Source organism: Anser brachyrhynchus (genome assembly GCF_964034855.1).
Source record: "Anser brachyrhynchus genome assembly, chromosome: Z".
NCBI lineage: Eukaryota > Metazoa > Chordata > Aves > Anseriformes > Anatidae > Anser > Anser brachyrhynchus.
This window is the reverse complement of record NC_137697.1, coordinates 5,307,765-5,332,266: the sequence shown is the minus strand read 5'-3', so window position 1 is coordinate 5,332,266 and position 24,502 is coordinate 5,307,765. Positions and strand designations below refer to the sequence as shown.

At 53.0% G+C, this 24,502-nt stretch overlaps 1 protein-coding gene and 1 long non-coding RNA gene across 6 annotated transcripts in view; both read right to left on the bottom strand.

The window, feature by feature from the left end:
• The window catches only part of CNTFR (ciliary neurotrophic factor receptor), a gene marked incomplete at its 3' end in the record, with an annotated part of 178,639 nt that overhangs the window by 92,205 nt on the left and 61,932 nt on the right, over window positions 1-24,502 (bottom strand). The window lies entirely within an intron of this gene.
• LOC308185558 lies at window positions 6,620-24,494 on the bottom strand. The gene is made up of 2 exons (XR_013943467.1): window positions 21,245-24,494; window positions 6,620-10,948 (listed from the first exon to the last, which is right to left on the bottom strand). It is a non-coding gene; the product is annotated as an uncharacterized lncRNA (long non-coding RNA).

Here is a 24,502-nt window from a genome sequence, read left to right as displayed (position 1 = left end):
CAAAACCTGGCTGCCCTTGGAGGGAATAAACCTCTAGCCGAGCCTGTTGGACCAAGAGGGAAGCAGACCCCCTTTGGGACATGAAATCCTGCCCCTGGTGAGGGCGGAGAGGTTGGGAAGAGCACAATGCCACAGGGCGCTACAGGAGCAGCCCTGGTTGCATTGCGCACCCTTGGCTTCCTTTTCCAAAGAAATCCTTCAAGCCTCAGCACCCATCTGCGTGCATGGCTGTGCACCCCAGCTCCAGGAGGCTTTGAACAGCTCCCAGAATGGGCTCCTGCAAGCGTTCACCCATCCTCACACACCTTCTCCAACACCTTCTGGGCAGCTGCAAGCTTGCCCCATGCCTGGAAGAGCAGCCAAGGGGGGGTCTTCCACCTCCCTGCAGCATCCCATGCAGCAAAGCAACATTTTGCAGGCTGAGCCAAGCAAATCTTGCTCTCGGCAAGACCTTGGGGGTCCCACGTGGCGTCCCGCTTCCCGGCACAGCTCGGAGGCTGGAGCAAAGAGCGGAGTCAGAGCCCGGCCTGCAGAGCACTGCGCCGGGTTCACGCACGGGAAACAGAGGATCGGAAATCTCTGAAGCGCACAGCTGGAATCCACACCCCTGACCGTGTTTTTGTGAGATATCACGTACATTTTTTTAGAGCTATCTGGAGAGGGATCTGCTTTAAAGCAGCCTGGTCACGCTGACCGGGACCTTCGAGTGTTCCCCGTCCCCCCAGCTCACACTCATGCGTAGCCTTTGCCCTCGGATCATGAAATTATTTAAGGACAGGATCACACGTCCTGCTCCACATACATTCAGCATCAGTGACACACGGAGGGTGGGTAGGAAAGGACGTGCCACCCAGAAAACTCCCTGTGAGATACCATGTACCAATGCCTGAAATGGTGGTCCCCAGAAACCCTGGGGTTTCTCTCCCCATCCTATGTACAGCCTCAGAAGATCACTGCAAGAGGAAAGCCCGTGAGCAGCCATAAGATGCTGATGTGGTACCAAGAAGAATGGGAACCACGACAGGGCTCAGCTCTCTCTGGTACCACAAATCGGCTGTCTTCTCATTTCAAAGCTCCCGAACAGCAAATACATATTCGTCAGCTGCTTAACTATGGGGTCTCTCTTTGCCCCTTTCCACACACACCAGGCCTCTGAGCTAAAAACCTACCTTAAAGCCCAATTTGAAATTAAATGCCCAACCAGTCACAGCATTACATATTGGCCAACGTTTTGCAGGCAGACCTTCCCCTTCCCCTCCGTGCGTTTCACAGATATTTGCAAGAGGGGTTTGGCCACATCCATACCCACAGAACGGATGCTTTGGGAGCATCTCTGGTAAAAACCGGTGCCAAGAACCATCAGACCCCATGCCCAAACACTCATCGTGCCAGAACATGGGGCACGTCCCCTGCACCCCGTTTGGAAAAATGCACCCAGCAGCATGGCCGGGGCTTTCTGCAGCACTGGGGGGGTGGTCACTGATCTCAGCTCCCCCCCTTCACACCCCCTGGCCCTGCTCTGCCAGGCTCTGCGAGTATTTTGGGGAGAGCCCAGGAGCCCTCGCTGCCCAGCCTCCCTCCCACAACGAGATGGGAAACCCATTAAACGCTGCAAGCAACGAAGCCTCCGCCGCTGCTCCCCGGGGGCGCTTTCACAGTCAACTTGAGGAAATTGTTCCTGATATCCAGCCTAAATTTCCCTTTGTTGATTTTCAGTTCAGCAGCGGAAAGGTGGGAGCTTTAATGAGACAAGCGGGGCCGCTGCAGGGGAAGGAGCCGTCAGTTTGAGCGAGGCAATGCACAGAGCTGTGGTTTAAGTGGAGCAGCTATTGCGAAAATCCCAGAATCCTGCAAACTTGGGATGGAAAAGGTCTATTAGCTTTCCCAATGGACTAACGCAAGATTGTTCCCCCATTTTCTAATGCCTCTCCCAGTCCAGCTATTTGATTGGGACCAGAGCTCTGCAAAAATGTGACGGGCTGGCTCTTTTTTTTAAAAAAAAATGAATTGCTGCATGTGGAATAAAATTCTGGGCTTTATGGCCAGATTTTGCAGCTTCATCCAAGGGCAAAATTTTTTGCTGGTTGTGAAGCCAATAACAGCCTTCATTCTTTTCCCCTTTACCTGGGGAAAAGGCTTTTCATCAGCGGTGTGCCTGGGGTAATGAAGCTGGCAGGCTGCGCCGCACCAATGCAACTGAATTTCTTTAGCCCAGCACAGAAACTGGGCTCCCTGCAGAAGAGCTCGACCGCGCGGATCAAACCTACCACCGGCAGATGTTTGCCTTAATCGCATGCAGTTTTCTTAAATGTCAGGTGCCTGCATGGCAGCAGAAGGGCACTTTTTCCACTCTGCTTTTACGACTTGTAAAGGCAAAGCGGCCGCACGCTCCCTGGAAATGTCAGCTCCGTTTTCCCGAGGACCTGCCATCTGTCGGCACGCTGCCTGCACCCGGAGAGGAGAGGAGAGGAGAGGAGAGGAGAGGAGAGGAGAGGAGAGGAGAGGAGAGGAGAGGAGAGGAGAGGAGAGGAGAGGAGAGGAGAGGAGAGGAGAGGAGAGGAGAGGAGAGGAGAGGAGAGGAGAGGAGAGGAGAGAGGAGGAGGATGCGCTTGGATGCTGGGGGTTTTGCTGCTGTGTCCCCAGCATCCCAGCAATACACTTGAGGCATGCAACAGTTTTGACCCTGCCATTCAGTTCCTGACACAGGAGCACTGATCTGAGGCAGGACCAGGCTTTTCACCCAAAAACACACGGGAACTTTAAGACCACGTCTGTGCCGGGGTTTGTACAGCAGAAACAGCAGGGAAGGGGCCAGGGCAGAGGCGCAGCACCGCTCCCTGCCCTGCCTCCGTGCAGCTCCCCAGGTCTCTGCTGACCTTGAGGGAAAAGCTCCCGCTCGCTGCGGCTCCAATAATTACAGGCAACAAAAGCTTAAATAAGAGCGAGCCGTACCACAGCATAAAACCCCCAAACCCTAACCCCCCTGACGCTGTTGCAGGGTTTAGCAGCAGGAAAAAGAGCGGAGCAGAGGGGAATGAAATAGAGACTTTCTCCATCTCCTTCCTAAACACCCCGCATTGCACGGTACATTGCAACTTTGGGATGTGGCAGGATACCAGCGGCAGTTTATGCGTTGCAAAACCACCTCCTCCGTGGCAGCTGAGATTTCAAGCGTAAGCTCCAACCTTGGTAATATTTTTTACATATTGAGTCACCACCAGCCCTGAAAATAACAGGGGAAAAGGGCTGGGATTTCAAAGACTTTAATGCCTGGCTGGATCCGCTGGGAGCCGGGACAGCCCAGCTGCCAGCCCGCTGCCACTCCTCCTCGCAGCACAAGGCAGAGAGCTTGAAAAGATGCGAGGCGATGTGAAGCCCTGGCGTGGCAGCCCAAGAAAGAGGAGGATGAAGATTTAAAAACTTGCCCTTTCGCTCTGATCCTGATTTCCTCTCAGTGCTGGAGTGCCCAGGGCACAGTGGCTGCAGCCCTCCTTAGGTAGGTTTTATTGTCCAGCCCCGAGGCAAGAGGACTTTAACAACCCAGCCCTTTTTTTCCCCCTTATGGAAAAAAAAAAATAACAGGGCAGGTTTTTGCCTGCAAACACTGACATCCCCAAAACTGCTGAGGGAAGAGGGGGCTAAGCAGAGCCTTTTCCACTGGTGGGAGCAAAGGGAGGAGGACAGGTGGACAGGGGAAGAGAGGACTGCTCCTCACACACAACCCTGCTCCCTTCAGATCGCCCTTCAGCCTGAAGGTCTACCTCCCCAAGATGCATTCCCAGATAAATTATTCAATTCCCTGCTCTTCCCCTTCTCCCATCAAGGGAGTAACTGTCTCTGATAGCCCTGATTCGCTAAATAAAACACTCCTTTGAAGGCTCCCCGCAATAACATTTGCACAGAAAATTGACATTCTTCCTCCTTCCTCTCAGCCCGCCGCTGTTTGTGAGTTAATAACTTCGACGCTCGGCTGAGCTATTGATCCCTCCTCAGCACAATCGTTCTTTTGGGTGCAAAATACACAAAAATAAAATAATGAGCTGGCAACAGCAAAATGAACTCGGCACTTCCGCACGGCCCCGGGGCGCTGGCCTTGCAGGGGACGCGGCTCTTCCCAGCTCCAGCTCTATGAGGTTGGATTTACTTCTCCATCCCTCCCCTGCCCTCCTCATCCTCAAGAAAGCCACATTCTCGCTTGCAGGTGGAAAGCTAGCTTTCAGAGCCCCAAATTAGCATTTAGCGTTAAATATTTGCCACCCAGCCAGGGCTTTGTGGCACGACGATGCTCTTTCCCCTCTCCCCCAGTAAAGTCCAGTGACATTTCCAATTTGACAGCTTTCTGCCGCAAAGTGTCACTTTGAACAAAATCAAACTGCTCTGTGGGACGGAGGCGATCCGGAGGAAATCCCACAGGAAGCTATCAGAGCAGTTTGCTCCCACTTTGCTCTTTTGGTTGTGTGATACCGTCCCGGAACAAAGCTCCCAGGCTTCACCCGAGCCATCCCGATAGCGGTCGGTGGGGAGCAGCTCCCCCTGCAATACCCACCGTAATGAAAGCTGATGAAAGGAAACATTTAACAGCCCTGCAATGCCCTCCTCGTCCTCCTGAACAGCTCCCTGGCTGCCAGGGCATTGCACCACCTCTCCCCGGGGATCCTCGCCCATGCACCGACTTTGTATTTTCGCTTTGCAATCCGCTCACATGCCTTCAGCTAATTGTTCTTCAGACTGCTCTTTTCAGGGGAGATTTTCATGGCAAACAATCAATTTTCCCAAGTTGCATTTTCCTTCAAACCCTTTGATGTCTGGGAAAATAACAGGCAACCTCAACACACGGCTGAGTATCAGGCGAGGGCTGGGAAGCACTAAGCGGAAATGCATTTAGTTGTCTGGGTCAAAAACCATTTCCTTTGTTAAATGATTATTATTGTTCCAAGAGGATTTCAGTGGGAATTGAGGGTGCTTAGATAGATGGATTCACAGGTTTGCTGAGCTTCTATAAGGGTCTCTATATCCTCCACCATAATTCTACATCATAACTTCCAACACCAATAACTCTTCTATGACTCCCAACAGATATTCCTGTGCCTTCCAAAGCAATAACTTCTCAATGAACTCCAGACCTGCCAAATCGACTGTTTTTCCCCTGCGGACGCCTGCTTTTTGGCCCTTCTCACAGCCCCCCTGGGAATCCTGACCCATTTACCTCTCCTTCTGGTTCCAAGCTGAGCGCAGGGGGAGATGAGATCAGAAAGCGATCTGCATCGTATGTCAAGAAATAGCTCTGGCACTAAAAGGTTGCAGTCAGCTCCCATTTTCCTGACTGCTCTCAGCAGCCCAGGATGCAGCCCGCGCTCCCGACCTGCTCGCACAGGCGGCTCCCTGCGAACCCTTCCTTCCCCGAAGCTCCTCGGGTCACTCCTTTCTTTCCAGCCCTACCTGAAAACGGGTCTGAGCCCTTCTCAGGCCTCCCCTGGAGAAATTACTTGGGTTACTCACCGGGGCTAGAGAACAAACACTTAAATAAGAAATAAATTGCAATGCATTTCTCGGGTCGCCAAGCCTCCAGGTTCAGCGTAAGAGCACAGAGCCGCTACCTTTCTGGGCACTTGATCTTAACGATGTGTTAATTAAGCTAAGGTTAGAATCACTCGTTACCTTATTATTTTTGTTTCTATCACAGTAATGCTCAGAGGCCTCAATCAGGAACAGGCTTGCTTTTTTTTTTTTTTTTTTTCTCCTCTCCTTTAAAGTCACAAATTATTTCAAGATCTGGTAAAAATAAATGCACAAAAACAGGCTCTGCTCTTTTCCAGGGGATTTTGCTCTGCGAGGGAAGAAAGGTCTCTACAGTGCGTTTGAATCAAAAATGAACATATGCAAGAGGGGAAGAATGATACGCTTCAGAAGTTCCCCTTTTTTTGTTGAAAGGATTTCTCTTAAACAAAGAAAAACCCCACAAGCCTAATCTCACTGCACTAGGTGCTGCACAGAGCCCGTTCGTGCTGCAGAGTGAATATTGAGCAAGCTCCAAGGCTGCCCAAAGGAGGACAGAGGAAGGATAAGCGATTTGGCTCCGGTTTCGGGCTCTCTGGTTGCTATCCCGCTTGCCGACCTACAAACTCCTCCAAGAGCTGAGGGCGAACGCTGACGGCCACTTTGGGGTCATCCCCATCCCCTGTGTCCTCTCCAGCCTGGATGGGTGCAGAGCAGGGTCCCATCCTTGGGGGATGCTGCTGCCCTCCGGGGAATATCATTCCCATCTCTCTTCTTTTCCAGCCAGGGTAAAAACAACCCATAAAACCCCCTCAGCATTTCTGCAGGAGGGTGAAACCCTCTTAGCAGGGCGGACACCTCCGAGCATCGCATCCAGACATGCATCTTGAGATGCTGGGGCCAAGGCGAGGAGCCCCGCTGGGAGCACGGGGCTTGCATTGCACCTCCCAGCTGCACCCTGGTGCCCCGCCAATGACCTGGGTTTTTAAAGATGCCATCACGCCCACACTATCCAATTACTAGGAAACAAGTAAGCTGACGGTGGACCTCACAATCACCATGGAAAAAGGGGAAAGGGAACCACCTGCTCAGCACAGAGCCCGATTTCTGGGGATGATCTGTAGCCAAAAGGCACAGTTTTTGTCAAACGGGAGCCACGGCTCATTTTTCCTGTTTTTTTTTTTTTTTTTTTTTTTTTCAGCTGAAATTGTCCTGCGCAGTTTCTGTTTCAGAAAAACTGTTTGAAAATTTCATAATGAAACAAAACTTCTAGAAACCATTAACATTTCCCTGCCCTGTCCTGAAATTGTCAGTTCCCTTCACCTTCAGTGCTGCTGTGCTCATTGGAAAAAAGTCGGTTCTTTCCTGAAACTTAACCCTTAACTTTGGAAAACCTCTAGAAGAGAAAAAAAAAAAAAAAGCCTTTTGTGGGAGATAACCCGTAGGAAAAAAGCTTCAGAAAGACTCAGCTGTGGTTGAATGGATATTGCTGCTGTGCCGAGGGCAGAAAGGGCTCAGAAAAATGGGGTGAAAGGGGACTTTTCTGCGGAGCACAGTGTCCCCCATCAGAGCCCGTCCCACCTGCACTCATTTTGTAGAGGTCTGGCGGCACGAGGCGACGCAGGCACACACGCAGTGATTTATTCGGGGGCTCTGGCGTGGAGGCTTTGAGCAGGAAAGCGCTGCACAACTGCACTAATTGTCTGCTGAACATCTGTCTCTCCCCTACTACCGCGGGGCCGGATGAGTCCACCTGCATAGCCGAGGATTAGCACGGGAAAAAGATTTTGTCGACTGCGTGGTTTTGGATGGGAGGAGGGAAAGAAAAAATCCTGCAGATTCCCCTGGAGTGAAGCGTTTTAGGGGAAAGCCACTCATGGGCAGGAGGGGAATTTGCAGTTGAAACCAGGGAATTTGTCGGAGCAAGCTGTCCAGCAGCGGGCGCTTACCGTGGGACTGCAGGCACAGGCAGAGTGAGCACCTTGCTCCAAACCACAGGGCGCAGGCAGCATCAGTCCCCTGCTCCTCAAGTGACACAAGGGCATCTATTACCACCCGCAGGGTCCCGTCTTCATCCCGCCCAAACCCCTCTCTCATTTCACTACAGCCATAAATGAAACCTGGGAAGATTAACAGAGAAAAACTGCGGGGAGGAGAGGGGCACAGCTGTGCTCGCCCCGACCTCTCAGTCCTCATTTGGTGACAGGCACTGGGACTTGGAGTAGCCTCAATAGGCACAGAGCTCGTGCAGGGCTCCCTGCATCTGGGCTGCAGGCTTTAAGGAGAGCTGAAGTGGCAAAGCCAAGACCATCGGGGGTTTTCCAGAGACTCCATTTCCCTGGGAGGAAGGGGATTCCCTGATGGCCCCGGAATTTACAGCTTTTATGGATAAACTGCTCAAGATAAACTTCAAGGAGGAGGAAAACAAGATGGAGCTTTACGCTGACAACCCTCCCAGGTGATGAGGGCAAATGCTCTAACACCACACTGTGGGCATCTAAGAAAGGAGAAAGTTCAGCCTCAGCTGGTCTCTTTCTCCTTGTTCAAAAGGCTACAAAAGGTCAAAAAATCATCGGGCTACCAAGTACAGAGTGGTCCCTAGGGGAGGGTCTGCAGCCTCCTGGAGGACATCGTGATCTCCCAAAGCTCCCTCAATAGCCAGGGATGGAGGCAGCAAGGTGAGGGACCAGGACAGACTCCTGGCGTACATCACCCCCAAATAAACTGGAGAGCCTTCATTCAGGACAGCCCATGGAGGGGACCTTGAACTTGAGGCAAATGAACTGGGTGGTGGGGATGTGTCCCTTGTCTGTGCTCTGCATCCCACTAACCTCGTCTCATGGGCAAGAGGAAGAGCCCGTCCATCGTTGCGTGACAGCTGCCAACTGAGTTAACAAGGCTCATGGAAACCCGAGTGCAAAAAGCCTGACAGAAGCCGAAAAAACAAACCAGCGAAGAGCAACAAATTCCCTGCTGTTTAATTAGTGCAAATGTCTTGTGAGCTGGGAATCTTTTTGTCTTTTTTTTTTTTTTTCCCTCCAAGAACATCAGGGGCCAGCAACTCACACTGTAACACAAACAAAACGTCCCTTAAAATCAACTGGTGGTTTTGGCCAAGAGAAAACTGTTGGGATTTCCAAATATGGCCCCTGGGAACATCAGCCCAAGCATTCTTGGGAAGCATCTCGGAGCCTGAACTGTCTCGCAAGAATAAAAACGTTCAGTCCAGCACGACAAAAGAGCCATCACATGACAATAACTATCACACAGGCGCACAAATTAAGCAATCAATCAAAAGTGCAATACCCCAGAAAACAATAGCGAGCGGTGCACATCATACCGGCGACGGGTGAGCAAACCTGACCCGCGATTGCCTCCCTTCACGCATGGGCTATTGTGCTCCCTTCTCCACAGACATCACAGCAACCAGGGGTTTCTTTAGTTTTGGCCTTTTTATCAAAGCGTGGGGAGCAGGAACCTTTCTTGGAGAGAATACAGGTATCCGTACTCCAGCGAAAAAGCATTTGGTCTGGGCTCAGCCATGATATAAATCAATGGTTATTCCGCAGGGATGTGACAGAGCAAAAATTAGACGTAAAATTTGCCAGACGGCGAGAAACGAACTCAAAATCTTTGCCGTCTCTCTCAAGTCGGGGAGGAATTCCTGCCTTAAAGGTTCAGGATCGCGTGCGTGTGCGTAGCTTAACATAATGATGTCCCCTGGGCAAAAGGAGAGAGAAGAATATTTAAAGCCTCCCGCCACTTCTCATCTTCCATCTATCTAATTGCACCCTGCTGCAAAGAGGCACCACCGCTGCCCCTCTGCACACTCATTTAGGGTCTTTGGGGACCGGCTGCAGTGCCTCGACGGCACTGCCACCCCCACCCTGCAGCACCCGGGGGCCCCGATGCGTTCGCTAGCAGATCGGGCGTACGGCTGCGTGCCTGCAAGTGTATTTTAAAAATCAGACCCTGCTGGCAGGCAGCTCGCAGACAGCGAGCGGGGCCAAATCCCATGAATAAATTGCTTGGAGCGAGTGGTTTGACGCGCCATTATTCATAACTAATGCAGTCCTAGTAAACAGAAAATGGAGGCCAAATCTGCCTGTATAGACGCCACTGACCTCATCTGTTTTCATCCTATTTGGTGAGTAAAATCAGAGCAGAGGAGAGCTACTACCATCCTCTAAAAGGGGAAATGGACGAAAAGCACCTCCTAGTTTCCCTACAGCGAGGGGACGAGGTGGGAGTCTGGGAAGCAAGGACGTGAGCTGAACTCATGGTTAGAGCAGAAATTTGGTCTCGCCACTGCACGGACAACCAAAACCAAACCACCACCCCTCCCACCCCTTTCCCAGCATTACAAAAATCACTGCTTGCACGACCCACAGATAAAGCAGAGCCAGTGGAGGAGATGTGACACCTACACCCTCCAAAGGAGGATGCTCTCCTCTCTTTTCCCAGGAAGCAACTCCAAGCCATCACAACGATCAGGGCGCTGAGCTCCCACCCAGCCAAATGCCCGTATCCCCCCATTTTCCTCAGCTCCGTGGAGGTGTTTCCCCCAGCTGTGCACACCAGGCAGCCAGCAGGAGTCGGGACATCGGAAGACGAGGCAGGGGCAGCGGCAGGGGAAGTCCTCATGGGCAAGCACAGACCCACCAGCCACACCAACAGCCGAGACACCAGCAGGAGCTCAAGCAGGATGAGATCGAGCTGATAAATCATGTGCTTTGGACACCTGATGGGGCCCCGAAAGTCACCTCCTGCTCCAAAAGCAGGTTGCTCTCTTTTTGGAGAGCAGGCAAGCTGCAGTGCACTTCACTGCCTCTTCACAGCCCAGCTTGAGATAGCCAGTGAAATTAAAAGCAAAACAGAACAAATAAAAAAAATCAATAAAAACAAGGAAGGGAAGAGGAGCAACCAGCCACTCTTCCACCCAGCACAGCGACTGTGGGCAGCCCAGTACAAACATCAGCCAGCTGGTTAAAGCAAACACCAGCCACAACTCGTGTGGTTTCACACAGCAATGACCAGCAGAGTCACTGCCAGGGCATACTCATGAGCAGAAAACCCGAGTGCAGAAGGGAAGAGAGAGCTCCAAAAAGCACAGGTTTGCTGATGCTGATGCAGCCTCCAGAGCAGAAGCTGCCTGCAAGAAGCTGAAGGGTTCAAACCACAGCACGGTTGTGCTGGTTCTGCTGTTTCTTCTGCTCTTTAAGAATGATATTTATTTCAATTTGGGCAATATGTAGGAAAATGGTGAAGTTGGTTGTGATCACTCTTCCCTTGCTTCCTTTCCCAAATAACACAAAGTTTAAAGACATTTCAGCTGCAAGCTGCTTCCACTGTGAAGATCCCAGCTCAGCTCCTCCAGAATTCACCCTCGGGGAGAACTGAGCCATTGACCTGCAGGCTGCAACATTCATCTTCAGTGCAAAGGGAAATACTTCTGTAAATGACAACAAAAATTTATTGCTCTGTTTAGAAGTTACAGCCCATTAAAAAATTGCCCTGATTTGAATCATTGACTTTTCAAAATAAATACTATTCTTTCATCAATAAGCTCAAAAAATAAGCTAACCACAAAACCCTTTGGAAAAAAAGAAACATAAAAATGATATCTTTACACATTAATAACATCTATTGATCTAACTGTAAGCATATGTCCACATACATAATTTCACCACATCGCTCATCAATAATACTCTACACTTTTCGTATTAAACTCTGCTATTCCCATGAAACCAAAATCCTAAGTATTTTACTAAAAAGTCCCTTGCCATTTAAATGCACAATAGCTGCATTTGAAAGTATTAGCACTAGGACCATATTTAGTCACGCAGACCAATATTAATCATTCATAATGTGAACGGGGCAGAGTTGTAGTAATGTCAGAAAATAAGTGTTTCTATCTGTAATAAAAGCAACAGCGTTTTCTCTACTCCCTTTCGCTGTCCTCTTAATTATGTCTTAGAACCTGAATTTCATAGACGGCCGAAATGACATTTCTGAAGAAAAGGTATTTCGCTCTGGAGCAGCAGATGGGATTATAAAATGCTGGCATGGGCCAGTTTCTTGCAGGGTGACCCAGTATCGCCTCTGCAAACAAGCGGCGTGCGTTTCCAGCCTGTTGGAAAGGTCTGAATGCTTTCTGCACGGAGGCAGACTGCTGGAGAAGCACCTCAGTGTTTTGGATGAGGATTAACGTACTCTAATCTGTTTATTAATGCTTTGAAGAGGGCTGAGCAATGAGGAGGAAAAACTGGCAGATGACAATATTATTTAGGCTAATCAAGAACATGATGGATGGCAGAGACCTTCAAAGCCAGCAGCAGCACGAGGCAGCGAGGAAGCCCGGCGTGTTGATAAATGCAAGGCACCGCTCGCTGCAAGGAGTGTTTTGAACTAATCACACACATTGCTGCAGTCTAAATTAGCTGAAACCGGCCAGCAAAGTGATGTCAGCCTTCGCTCTGCAGCCACTGCTCAAACAGCAAACAAAATGTTAGGTTATATATGAAGGCAGAGGATTATAAAATACGTGATGGTGTAAATCAGCGGCGTGGCCTGACCTGGAACGCTCCAATCAATTCTGGATATCCTGCATAAAAAAGACAGAGGAAAAGGGTTTCTGCTCAGAGACAGGCAATAAAAGCAATGAGATGTAGAGAAAGAGCAGAGTGCGAGACGGAGAAGTCAGAGACTTTAATGAAAAGGAGGCGGGTAAACAGGAAGAGGAAGGAGGGGTAGGGAGCAATGAGAGATGGCCGGTGAACGTTTCTCCTTACCCTCAAATATCAAGAGGGTAGAAGAGTCCACAAAACTGAAAAGGAAAGGCACTTGGGGCTGATTTATTTACACACGTGGGCTGTGCTGCCTCGAGCATCACGCAGACCCAAGGCATGAGCACCACCAAAACGCTCTGAAGGTATCTCAGGTGACCTGACGGCGCACGGTGGCACCGAGACACGCTGGGGAGCAGAGCGGCAAGGGCGAGGGCAACGCCAGCACGAGGTCTTGCAGACCAAATCCACGTCCAGCCAGGAGAAAACAACCCGCTCCCCGCAGGAGACCGCTCCCAGCTGGGCACAGCCAAGGGTCAACCCATGCCCTGCAGCAGGCAGCTCCTTGCTACACCCCTGAGCTGTATTTAGGTGGTTTTTGACTTGGGTTCTCTCTCTTCCCATGCCTCCCTCAACCCTGGGTGGGGACCGTGGCTTCCAGTGCATCTTTAAGGCCCCGCAGGGCAGTGGCAGATTGGGGTGGGGAAACTGAGGCAGGGAGCCCCGCCGAGTGCAGGGCTGCAGCCCTGGTGCCACCGGGATGTTCCTCCACACCGCACTCCCCACATCCTCCCGCTGCAGCCTAAAGCCCTTGCACGTCTCTCCATCTCTCCCTTTCCCGTTTTTCCGAGGCCCGGTGATTTCCCAGCTGATGAACACATTACCACCTCATTCGGCAACGCCTTGGAGGCGCTCACGTTTCAGGCCCCGGCGAGAAAAAGATGAAGTATGAAAATCCCTTTCCTTTCCAATCCAGTCCTCCCAGCACTGGCCAAGGAGCTGATGCAAAGCGCCTCGGAAAACACACAGAAAACACCGGATGCGAGAGGCCGCGCCGAAGTCGCACCATATGCAGGTGTCAGGGAAAAAGGTCTCCTGTCTCCCACGCCAGGCTGCTATCTCCATCCCACAAAGCCTGCCCGACGGGGGCCAGGACCAGGCAGGGAAGCAGTGCAGGATGCGACCTGGCCCCCAGCCTTGCCTGTTTTAAACCAAAAGTCACTTTTATCCCAGGCACGACTGGGGAAAGCGCGGTCCCCTCTGCCTGCCCTTGGAGATACAGGAACGGGGGGCAAGGCATGGGTCAGGACAAAGCTAACCGCCAGCCCAAAGCATCTCCTGGTGGCGTGTCTGTCTGCAAACAGCTGTGTTTCTACCAGAAATGCTGCAGTTAAAACTCATGATGCACCAAGAGCTTTCCCTGCTTCCACAGCCAGTGGCTCTGGATGCCCCATTTGGGGCATTATTTAGGGAAGCATGAGATGAGCATCATAGCCATTGGAGAGGACCAATGCTGCTTAGGAAGGGTCACTCACTCCTTCCCCATTTCTCTGGTCCAGGACGAGCAGGCTCTGCCTTGCCCACAGCTGACCAGATCTTCCAAAGACACTTGGTCACCCCAGTCTCACAGCCTCACAACACTGGAAGAAAATCATGCAGGCACAGCTGGCGTAAAAGAAAGCAGGACAGAGGTTTCTTTAGCAGTGGTGGCCCAGTCCCTGCCCGTTTGACATTTGCTCCAAACCAGTGAACTGCACGGCGTTTGAACTTTTGTTTAGACAGATAGGCCTGTGTATTTAGAAATCCTTGAAACTCATCCATCTGCAAAGACAGCAACTCCCGATAATGCAAAAGCTCCAGCCGGGATGCTGAGCTCAGCAGATCTCTCTACAAATGATTCCTATTAAAGTAAAAAATTACAATGCAAGCGTCTATTAGACAATCCAAGTCTGACATAAAAAAGGAATTAAAAAAACATAATATATTCATGCCAGCCATCTTTATAGACCACTGAGGAGCTCAGACAAGGCAACAGGACGCCTGTTCTTCATCGCCTGCTTGGTTCTCCAACCCACCCAGAGCAATGTACTCTGCATCCTGCCTGGCACAGCCATCCTGACGGGGTCTGCCCTGCTCCTCACCACCTCTGGTGATGAGACCCCCACCTCCTCACCCAGCATCACCCCTCCTACAAGGAACAGTGCTCCTGGAGTGCAGCTTGAACCTTCCTCACAGTGTTACACCCAGGGTTCATTGCCCCAGGGACACGAGGAAGGATTTTTCAGGGAGTTCTTTGCATCTCTGAAAGCTTATGGCATTTTTTATTTGTTTCCTTTCCAGGTGCAATGCTCCTAAACCACAGCCTTAGGGATGTGAGATGTGCACAGATCCTGAGCTGGTTGGTCCAGCATCAGCAGAGCACCAAGAAATTCAGCCCGAGCAATGGGTATAGCCACTGGTCCTGGTCCCACCAGCACGAGCAATGAGATATGGCTATCAGGACCAAAGGAAAAACCCCACCATCCTAACCACGAGCCTAAGGATGGGCTGAGGGGAGAAAGCTGAAGGAGAGCACTCCTTGAGGTTTCTCCAGAGAGTGGGAATGCCAGGGGGAGCCTGTCATCATCGTGTCCTCCTCCCTCCTGGCACCTGGGCAGCAGAAACACGCTCGGCTCCCAGCCCCCCAAAGCCTAAACCAGCAGATTATCACGTTAACACTTCAAATGTTTAATTTCCTGCTACGATTACATCGGGTTTGCAGCAGGAGAGGCGGGAGGGGGAACAATCTAAACCCCGAGCAGCTCCAGAAGCGCCATCCCCAACCTGGGGGCTGGATGTGGCCACGGGAGCCCCCTGACTGCCGACCTCTCGGGCCAGCAGCACGGTCACCCTCCATCCCGCTGCTAAAATGAAAGGTCCCTTTGTTCAGCGGCTCCAGAGATCTCCACAGCACTGCGGAAACATTTACCGCGACGTAAGAAAAACAAGGCAGCTGGTGTTTGCAGAGCAAAACGGTACCCGGCCGCAGAGAGAGGCCTGGGGGGGGCACGGTGAAGAGAAAGGAGAGAGAGGAGATGGGGTAGGAGGAGGATAAAAATAGTGGGAGCAGGGAGGAGAGTGGGTGAGAGCGTGGGGGAGTGATGGAGAGAGAGAAGGAGAGGTGAAAAGCACAGGAGGGATCTGGGAGAGATGGGGAGGGAAGGCGAGAGCACAGGAACGGTGGAAAGGCAGTGGGACAGAAAGTGAGGGCGTGGAAAAGCAAAGCAGGAGGGAGAGCAGGAAAAATTTGCTCGGGAAGCTTCAAGCCGCGTGGCACCGAGCTGCCTCTGCCCCATCCATCGGTAGACGTGGCTGGCAAACCCGGCGAGCTCGCCCCGTGTGCAGGAGGCGGATGAACAAGGGAGCCCTGCAAGTGTGAGGTGGCTGCACAGCTCGGACCCATCCCTCCCCTTGCCCAAAGCCCTACAAAAAAAAGCACGGCACTGGCTCCATGGCATCTTGCACCACCTCCGTGGCATCTTGGGGAGGGAACAGGGCACGGGGTGCCAGCTGCCCATGGGGCCGGGGTGCTTTCTGCTCGGTGCCTTCCCCAGCAGCCGCCCACGAGTGCCATTATTTATAGCTCGCTGCCTGCCTGCCCCCCTCTGCGCACCGAGCTCAGCTCGCCCTCGTGCGCGGGGAAGGAGAGGGAAAGGACCGAGCTTCAGGTCAGGGCCAGGAATAGCTGCCAGCGGCCAGAAATGGCTGGTGCCATGCTCGGCCCCGGTTCTTCGAGAGCCGCTGGATGGGAGCGCAGTGTTTCCAAGATTTCAGCCCCGGCAAGGACGGGATTGATTTCTCCTTCGACTCATGTTCCGCCCCCGCTGCCCCCCTCAAGGCTGCTCTCCAGCTCCAAAAAAGCTGCCGGGTGGAAGGAGCAGGTGGGAAGGGCAGGAAAGCAATCCAGCGGCGGGGAGGGGACAACTGACCTCCGGAAAATGTGCTGGAAAAGCAAGCGAGGCAGGTCGCGAGGAAGGACGGGTTTCAGCACCTGCTGCCGCAGCCCCCGCCGCTGACCTGGGAAGGGGCGGCGCAGGGGAGCAGATTCCAGAGGATTTTGGCAGCGCGCGGTGATCAGCGCGCACTCGATGACTCCTTCGGGTGCCTGCGAGGAGCTCAGCACATGAGATCAACGTGGCCGGCGTGCAAGGCACGGATACCGTCACGTGCGCCCAGCCGTGCCCCCGGGGAGGCTGCGAGCCTCCTCCGCGCCCCGGTGCGAGCAGCACCAGCCCGCGTGTCCGCTCACACGTACAGACAATGACGCATCCAGCTCCCACCTGCACGACTTCACTGGCTGCCTGCAAACCTCCCCGTGCCCACCTTGCTCCGAGCACGGCTCCTCTGCCCCGCGGCAGGAGGCCCTCGCCCTGGGTTGGCCGTAAGGAGGTTTGAAGAACAATTCCTCCATTCTCCGTGCTCCTTCTCTCCGGAGAAGGCTCTGAGCACCCTCTATCCAAGCTGAAACCAGCCAACATCCTGAAGGGAGGAATACCCTACTGCCCTCCCCTGCTTTATTTGCTTATCTCAGGGCTGTCCTCCCCAGTCTCTTGCTGTTTTTTGGGTACCAGTGCGGAGGAGAGCCGTGTAACCGCAGCAGCGAGGAGCGGCGCAAGGAGGCAGCCAGCCCCCGGGAAGCCTCCAACCCCGGGACGTGCAGGTCGGGGCCGCGGCGGTGGGAGGTCGTGCTCGCACAGATGGGGAGCGAGGAAGGGCCAGAAAAGACAGAGAGAATAAACAGAAAAATGAAGGATGCCCTAAGCGAAGAGCTGAGTAGGAAACATGTGGCGCTGGTTCAGACCTTTCCACCTTATGCGAAAATACACACACACGCAGATATTTCGGAGGGTGCTGGCACAGGGCTGGTGGACATGTTTTCCGCAGGTGTTCCCCATCACCTCCAGCTGTCCCATCCTCCTAAGGTGGCTTCATCGCACACAGTGCGCAGGGTGGCCCCAAAATCTGCTCACTACTAGCGCCCCGAAGAGCTGGGCACTGCTGCGAGCACACAGCAATCTGCAGCATGCACCCTGGGTGGGGGGAATGCGCATCCACCTGTCCATGCAACACCAAAGCTGGGCCCGGAGCCCATCCGCTCCCTCCCCAACCACATCCAGGGACTGCAGGAGCTCCTTGAATCTCCTCCTGCTTGCAACACACCCATAAGCTCAGCACGTGGCTGATCGAGGACCTGCAGAGCAAAGGCTGAGCAGCATCAGCGCGAGGAGAGGCACATCCCCACGGGGCTGGGATGAGAGCAGGGAAGCACCCAGGTTTGTGCTAGCAGCCATCTGGGGCAGAGCCAGCCTCTCCTTCACCCCAGCGTGCAAAACTCAGCCTCTAGTTTCAGGGTGTTTTTTGTTTAGCAGGCTACGCTCCAGCCTTGGAAGGCGAGTCCCTAAATAAGCCGAGTATTTTTGGCCGCTCTCCCTCCAGCCTAGGGCTGCCCTTTGGGAAACGCACACCCCGCAGCCCTCCCTGCCCTGGTAACTGAATAGGCTGCTGCTCCTCCGGGCCAGGAAAGGGATTACAGGACACGCTTTAGGGCTTGAATTCACAACCTTCAGCCCTCTAGATTGGCAGCAGCACCACGGGGCCGCTCGCTCTGCAAGCTCTGCCCTTTGCAGCACGGGCACCCCGTGCTCGGGCTCCGGCTCTGATCCGGGGCAGAACCCAGCACCCCTCCGGGCCTCGGGCAAGTCACAATTAACTGCTTTGGAGGTGGCAAGGAGACAAATGATTATAATTTACAAATAGACTTTATCTCAAAATGAGCGCCTTACCAACACCTATTGATTTCCGCTCCCCCCCTGGAGAAGTCTCTGCAATTAAGTTGTCACATCCCTAATACCCACGTAAAAATGAGCCGGCACCAGCGGCTCCCAGAAAACCTCACCCGCGCAGGATTACGAAACCCAGCTGCTGAGCTTCCTTTTTACCCCAGAATTAGCAAGAGTTCAAATTTATCTCGCTGTCAGGTGGCAGAGCTTTTATCTCCATGGGCAACGCAAGGGGGAGAGCAAGTTTCTTGGGCTTGTTTCCTGCTGATGAGAGCACTGTAGCTGTTGCAGAGCTCAACCCCAGCTCCTGGCACAGAGGTGAGATTACCAGAGAGGGGATGCAGCTGACAGCACCCCACCACCCTGGGAGTTTGCACGGGGATGGCATGAAAAACCTGAAAACCCTGAGCTTCTGCATTGCCACCCAGCCCCAGCTCAGGATGGGGACAGGGGAGGGCAGACGAGGAGAGAGACAGCACCAAGAAAAACAGCAGCAGGTGGAAAAAAAAGCTCCAGGAGAGACAACGGTGCGGGAGATTAGGAGCGGGTCTGTGAGATTTAGCAGAGATCGGGGAGCCAGACCCAATTACATGCCACACACTCCATCCACGAGTGCCTGGCTGCGGTTCATGTCACTGATGCGGCGTATAGATTTGATAATTGCCGCCATGTAGACGGGATAATCTCCCCCTTGCCACCTCCTGGCCCCGACTTCGCTGCAGCCGGCTCAGCAGAGCCCTGCACCGCTGTGCGGAGCCGGGAAGATGCACGCATCCAGCCGGGCACTCAGCGGTGGTGCTGGGCGCTGAGAGCATCCCACCCCTCTGCATCCTTGCAAGGGAGAACCCTCCACCGCCCGCCCGGTGAAGCCGATGTCATTTATTGATAGTGTCCCCTTGAGGCAGGCAGGGGACTATGCATGAGAAACACTCTGCTAAGCATAATAAAAGCGAAGGGAAAAGCCACGCTCATAAAACACCAAAGAGGAGAAGCTGCGAGGGGGCACTGGGGGTGCCATGGCTCGCTTTGTCACCTTCTGCCACCCCGAAAGACCTTGCAGCATCTCAGCGCTGAGATTGTTTTACTCGTGGTGGGACACCCGGGTGCTTCTTGTTTGCTCCCAGCACGACGAAGTTGTCCCCAAACCCCGACCAGCCAGGCTGGGTCCCGGCTGGAGGAGGAGGGTGGCAGGCGAGCTCCTTTCCCCCCTTGGAGGTGGAGGGAGGTGGCAGGGAACGTCCATCAGGCACCTGCCAGCACGGCCAATTCACTTCCATTTGGAAAATTAAAGAAATAAAATGAATCGTTTTCTTAATTTGAAAGGGTGGCAGGAAGCAAATACGCCTTGGGTCCCTGCCAGCACTCGGAGATCTGCCGCCGCTGGCTCGACCGCAGGGGGAAATGCCAGCCACCTCTCCTCCTCTCCCTGCGGGGCTGAACGGTCCCTTCCTGGGGGCTGCGAGGGCTCCCAGTCTGCTTCCATTGCCCCCATTTTCTGAAACTGGTGTGGAGCCTGGGGCAGCTGGAGCAGACGAGGCCAGGGGGAGAAGGATGGCACAGCCCCTGTGCCCAGCTGCAGCCCCACACCACTCCTGGACTCGGTAAGACCCCAAAGCGTTGCCCCATTTATCAGACTTTTATCAGACATCTATCAGATTAGCCACGCAAAAATCTCCTCCAGCTTAAAACCCCTCAAGAATGCAGAAAGGGAGGCACCTCGTATCCATGCTCTGCCCTTTTGGGGTGCTGGTTCCCATGAACCACACACCCCCAAAACACATTCTTTCTGCCAGGGGCCAGCCAAAGCTGCATCCTTTTCGGTTCAGCTCTAGAAATGTTCCCCCTTGCCCTGATTTTCATGATTTTGGGGACACGTTGGCAATGCTCATTATCGCTCCCCATCTCAGCTGCCCTCAGCTTGCAGAAACTTCTCACAGGAGCTGGCCACAGCTGGGCTCTGCAGTGCCTGACCCTAAAGGATCTGCTCCTGCTTGGTCCATGGAAGGGAGAAGGAGCCACCAGGAGAGGACCTGGCTCCGGGACGGGAGCTGCACCCGGGCTGCGTGCTCCCCCCCGCAGATGCGTCTCCCTCGCTTGCAAGAGACAAACATTGTCTCTCATTGCTTTTTTCCTCTTTCCCCCAGCCCGACCAAGGCGAATCCCCAAATCCCAGCTCCTTCCTGCCAAAGACATGTGCACCTGCAGAGCAGCTGGTGCCAACATCCAGAGCAGAGCCAAGCACAACAAACGGGCTAAAGAGCCCTCACTGCACAGAGACCAGCTTACAAAAACAGCCGTATTTCACCCCAACTCTATTAAACTGTCCTGGGTTATTGCTCCATTTCCTTTCCCACCACAGAGGATCAAATGAGATTTCTGTGGCCGCACAGAGATGCTCACACGTCTTCCCTTCAGCTGCCCCTTCTGTGCTCCGCGCGGGGTGAGACCCGCCTTGGGGCAGCATGGCTTTGCATGCAAATCATTTCTGCTCAAAGAGGGGTTTTCACGTTGGGAAAACACAAGTGGGAGCACATTCCCATGCAGGGCTACCCGACGGGGCACCCAAACCCTCAAGCTAGAGCTTGAGCGAGTGCTGCAAGCCGTGGCCTCTTTGCAAAGCCCAGGAGGTGCCCGCAGGATCCGACCCATCTCAGTGCCCGGCTCTTTGCACAACAATTTGCACAACCGGTCATTAGCAGAGGAACCGGGCAGAGCTGTGAGCATCCCTTGTTTTACCTTCGTACTTAGGGGTTTTCTTCTGGTGGGTCAAAAGCCCACTGCAAACCAGACTCCTTGTTTACAAGTCAGAGAATGTAAAAGCTGCACAGGAGATTCAGGGCACGGCTCCCATTAATTTCACCAAGTTTTACACATCCAAGGCAAGAGTATTCAACAAAAAAAAAAAAAAGAAAAAAAAAAAAAAAGGCTTGCTTCAAGGTAAAAAATAGCCAAGAAAAATGAACTTCGCTTCCACAGGCTTTCAGGAAGAGAAGTATCTGAAATGCAACAGTTCTTGCAGGCACTCTGTGGGCTTTGCAAATAGATAAGGGTGTTTGGAAACTGAAATCATGAAAATTTCCACCGCCTGTCTTGTCACACAATATCTGCACACACGCTAGTCTCAGCCACCAGCAGTGTCTGGAGAGGAAACGCAGAGAAAAAGTCCGAGAAGTTTAATGAACTGTCACAGCTTAACAAACTAATCCCTGCTTATGCTCACCTCATCCCAAATGAGAGACTGGGAAAAACAAGTGTGCAACATAAGGCATCTATCTCTTATCTGTATGGGCAAATAATTGAGTGGAGACTCCTGGGTCACCGCAAGGCACCGTGCGCCACACATGACCAGAGCTAAGCAAATACCTTAGAACAATTTCCCATGAAAACTTTGCATCTGTTTTCCAGAAACACTGCAGCTAAAGGTAAGAAACGCGCATGGGAGCGGCGCAGCTTGCAAAATGGTCCCAGAAAGCCAGCTTTGAACGAGGCAAGAGCGTGCACACGGTGGATTTGGTGCAGGAAGCTGCTGGCGCTACGGGGACCTGGTGCTGCTCATCAGCCTGAAGCCCCGATGTCCCGGTGCCCCAAAAACCTCATCCTTGGCTGGCAGGGCTGGGCACAGCCAGAGGGGAACAGGCAGGTCCCTGCTGTGAAAGCGAGCTGCTCCGGAGCGATGTAAACACGTGCTGGCAGGAGGCACCGGGTAAATAGCTTGCAGCAGCACAAACCCCGACCAGTAGCATTTTCTGGGCAAAGCAGCATCCAGGCTTTCAATCAAAGCTCAAGGCTTTATTTTCTTAGGCTCTTTATCACGCTGTCAGGAGGCTTTACCTCTCCCGTCTCTCTTATAAACACACACACACGGGCTGTCTGCCCCCAAATCCTCCCCTCTACATAAACTGCTTCCTGGCCGTTCCCAGAGCAGAAAGGGGAGAAATTCATCGTGTGAAACTCCAGCCGCTCCGATCTTCATAAAAGCCAGTGTCAGAATGCAGCACCATATTCTCATAACGTGGACAAGTTTCAGAAGTGCCTTCAGGACACCTGGTACCTAACTAGAAATGAATGCAATGACACTGGCTGCTGGCTTAGCTGAGAGACGAGGTCTGGGTGCGGATGCTAAATCAGCCGTTAATCCCATATCCCAACAAGAGGCATTTCTCTTGCATCTAGGCATTGCTTTTTTGATATTGCAAAGAAAAGCCTGGTTCCAGCTGATGCTGGGCTTGCTCTAAAGCAGTGCAAATACTGACTGTGCTGCCGGTCTGTCCCACAGGGGTGGCATTTCGCCTCCCTGTCCTGTACAAGTTTTCGGAAATACAAAAATGATTTGTGAGAAAAACTAAAGTGCACAGGACAGAAAAAAAAAAAAAAAAAAAAAGGAGGGAGCTGGGGAAGCGTGGTGGTGGTCCCCAGAGGAGCAGCAAGGAGAGAGAAGGCGCGGATTTGCTTCTAATGTCTTCCCTGAGAAGACATCCAGCGGCTTCGTCTCAGCCCCCCGTCGCCGCTCACACAACACCCCCAAGACACGATCCTCCGCAGGAAAGCAAAGGGGGCGACGGGATCTGCTGCCAAACCCTCGCGTCTCAAAGAGGGGGGCGAGAGGAGAGAGCGGAAATGAAAAACAAATCCCGGAGCCGGGGATGTGCCGAGGGGCGGCTGCGCCGCGGCGTTATCCCTGTCGGCAGGGTGGGCTCCGCGGGAGAGGGGATTAACTGCTGGCATCCCGAGGAGCCGGCTGGGGGGAGAGGGGAGCTGCTCCAAAAGGCAGCAGGAGGGCACGTCCTGCTGGGACGGGTTTTATCCCGGGGATGGCAGGGGTGGACGAAGCACCGCTGGGATCTGGAGGAGATGAACCCCGCACCATGAGTCCGTGCCTGCCCCGTCCGATGTAGGGGGTGTGAAAGGGGTGCACGTGGAGGAAGGAAGAAAGAAGGAAGAGGGAAGATGATGGCATTGAAATATAGATGAGATGAGATGGCTGTGTAGACACTTTTAAACCTACCCAGATGGGAAGACACAAATAACCAGGTCCCCATGCGCCATTAGCACATCACTTATTAATCACCCATTAATGAGCGGGCTGCAGATAGAGTCCCATCTTCTCCTGCTACGCTATTTTTTGGTGATTTTTTCTCCCCTCTCCAATTTTCTGCCAAGAAACCCCTCCTAAAGGCAACACCAGAGAGTTGTGCTTTCATTTCTCTTTTTCTTCCTTTCAACCAGAGCTTTAAAAGAAACAAACACAAGCAGAATCATCTCCACAGCAAGTTTCCCTCTGGTCCTTTTTTTACCATTTCCTCCACGTAGGACTCGCTGCACACCGATGAAAGCTCAGAGCCCCTTTGGAAACTTGCATGCAGCTTCTCTCCGCAGCTCTGCCTACAAAAGCACATTCAAACCTCTAACCTTTTTTATTCCAGGCAAATTATTTGCAAAGTGAGCACAAGCCCCCAAGAACACATTACGGCTCTGTTACTATTTGCTGAATAGCTTCAATGGGCCTACAAGTTGCTTGCAAAATTATCTGTTTTTCACCCATAACCTCCGCGGCTGACTGCTTCTCATGCCATGGGCAAGGCACCAAAAGAATAATTCTGCATCGGTGTTGAAAATAACAGTACCTCCTGCCAATGCTAATGGGTTGCAAGGTATGAGTAGCCACGCAGCCCTTTGCTCAGGTCAGAGATACGACTTGCTTTCTGGATTCAGTAATAATTTCAGCAAAATCATGGCCACAAGAGATGCAGTTTTGAAAGGAGTCAAGCAACTCATCACTCCGCTATTTATAAAACTTTAAAAACAGGCGTACAAACATAAAAACACCCCCCCCACACACCCCACACACACTCATACACATACCACCTTATTTGATCAGACCTCATAAAAACCAGATGCTATCTTGGAAACTAACTTCCTTGGGAAAACAAACCGTCTGTAGTAAATCCCTGGGCCGGCACAGGCAGCTGCCCCGGTGCGCTGTCTGCACGAGGTTTGATGCTCTGCCTGTCTGAGGACACACAGGGGCAGCCTTAAAGCTCTCTGCAAAGCTCCTCGGAGCAGCAGGAAGCGGTGAGATGTCAAGTAACCGCTAACGGGGAGTTGGACTTGGTGCCGGGGTTCGGGGTGACGGAGGCAGCGGAGCTAAACTAAACAAAAATAAAATAAATGTGGATGTCAGCAGGTTGTCAGTGTCTCAAGAGGCACCATAACAAAACGCGTGCAGCACAGGGCTGGCGGTAGAGCGAACAAAGGGCTGGGTGACAGCAGAGGCTCTGTGCCGCGGGCTGTCAGCGCCCGGAGGTGGCGGGGCCGGGGCTGGAGCTGGCGAGCAGGAGGGGACGTGGCCAAGGTGGGAGCGCAGGGGCTGCGGGTCGCTGGCACACACCAACAAGCACAGCCCGGAGCCACCGCGTGCTCCATCGTGTTGCCATCAGGGATGTGGCCAGCATGGCATGAGCTGGGCTCCTGCACGCTTACCCAGGGTCTCCCCGAGAAATGGGTGCTCTTTCCCTCGGCACGGAGGGATGCCTGACCTGGGTATTTGGCAAAAGGGAGAAGGTGGAGCTGTCGGAGCGGTCACGAACACCCGCAGCTGCGCAAACAGAGGATGTGACTTAC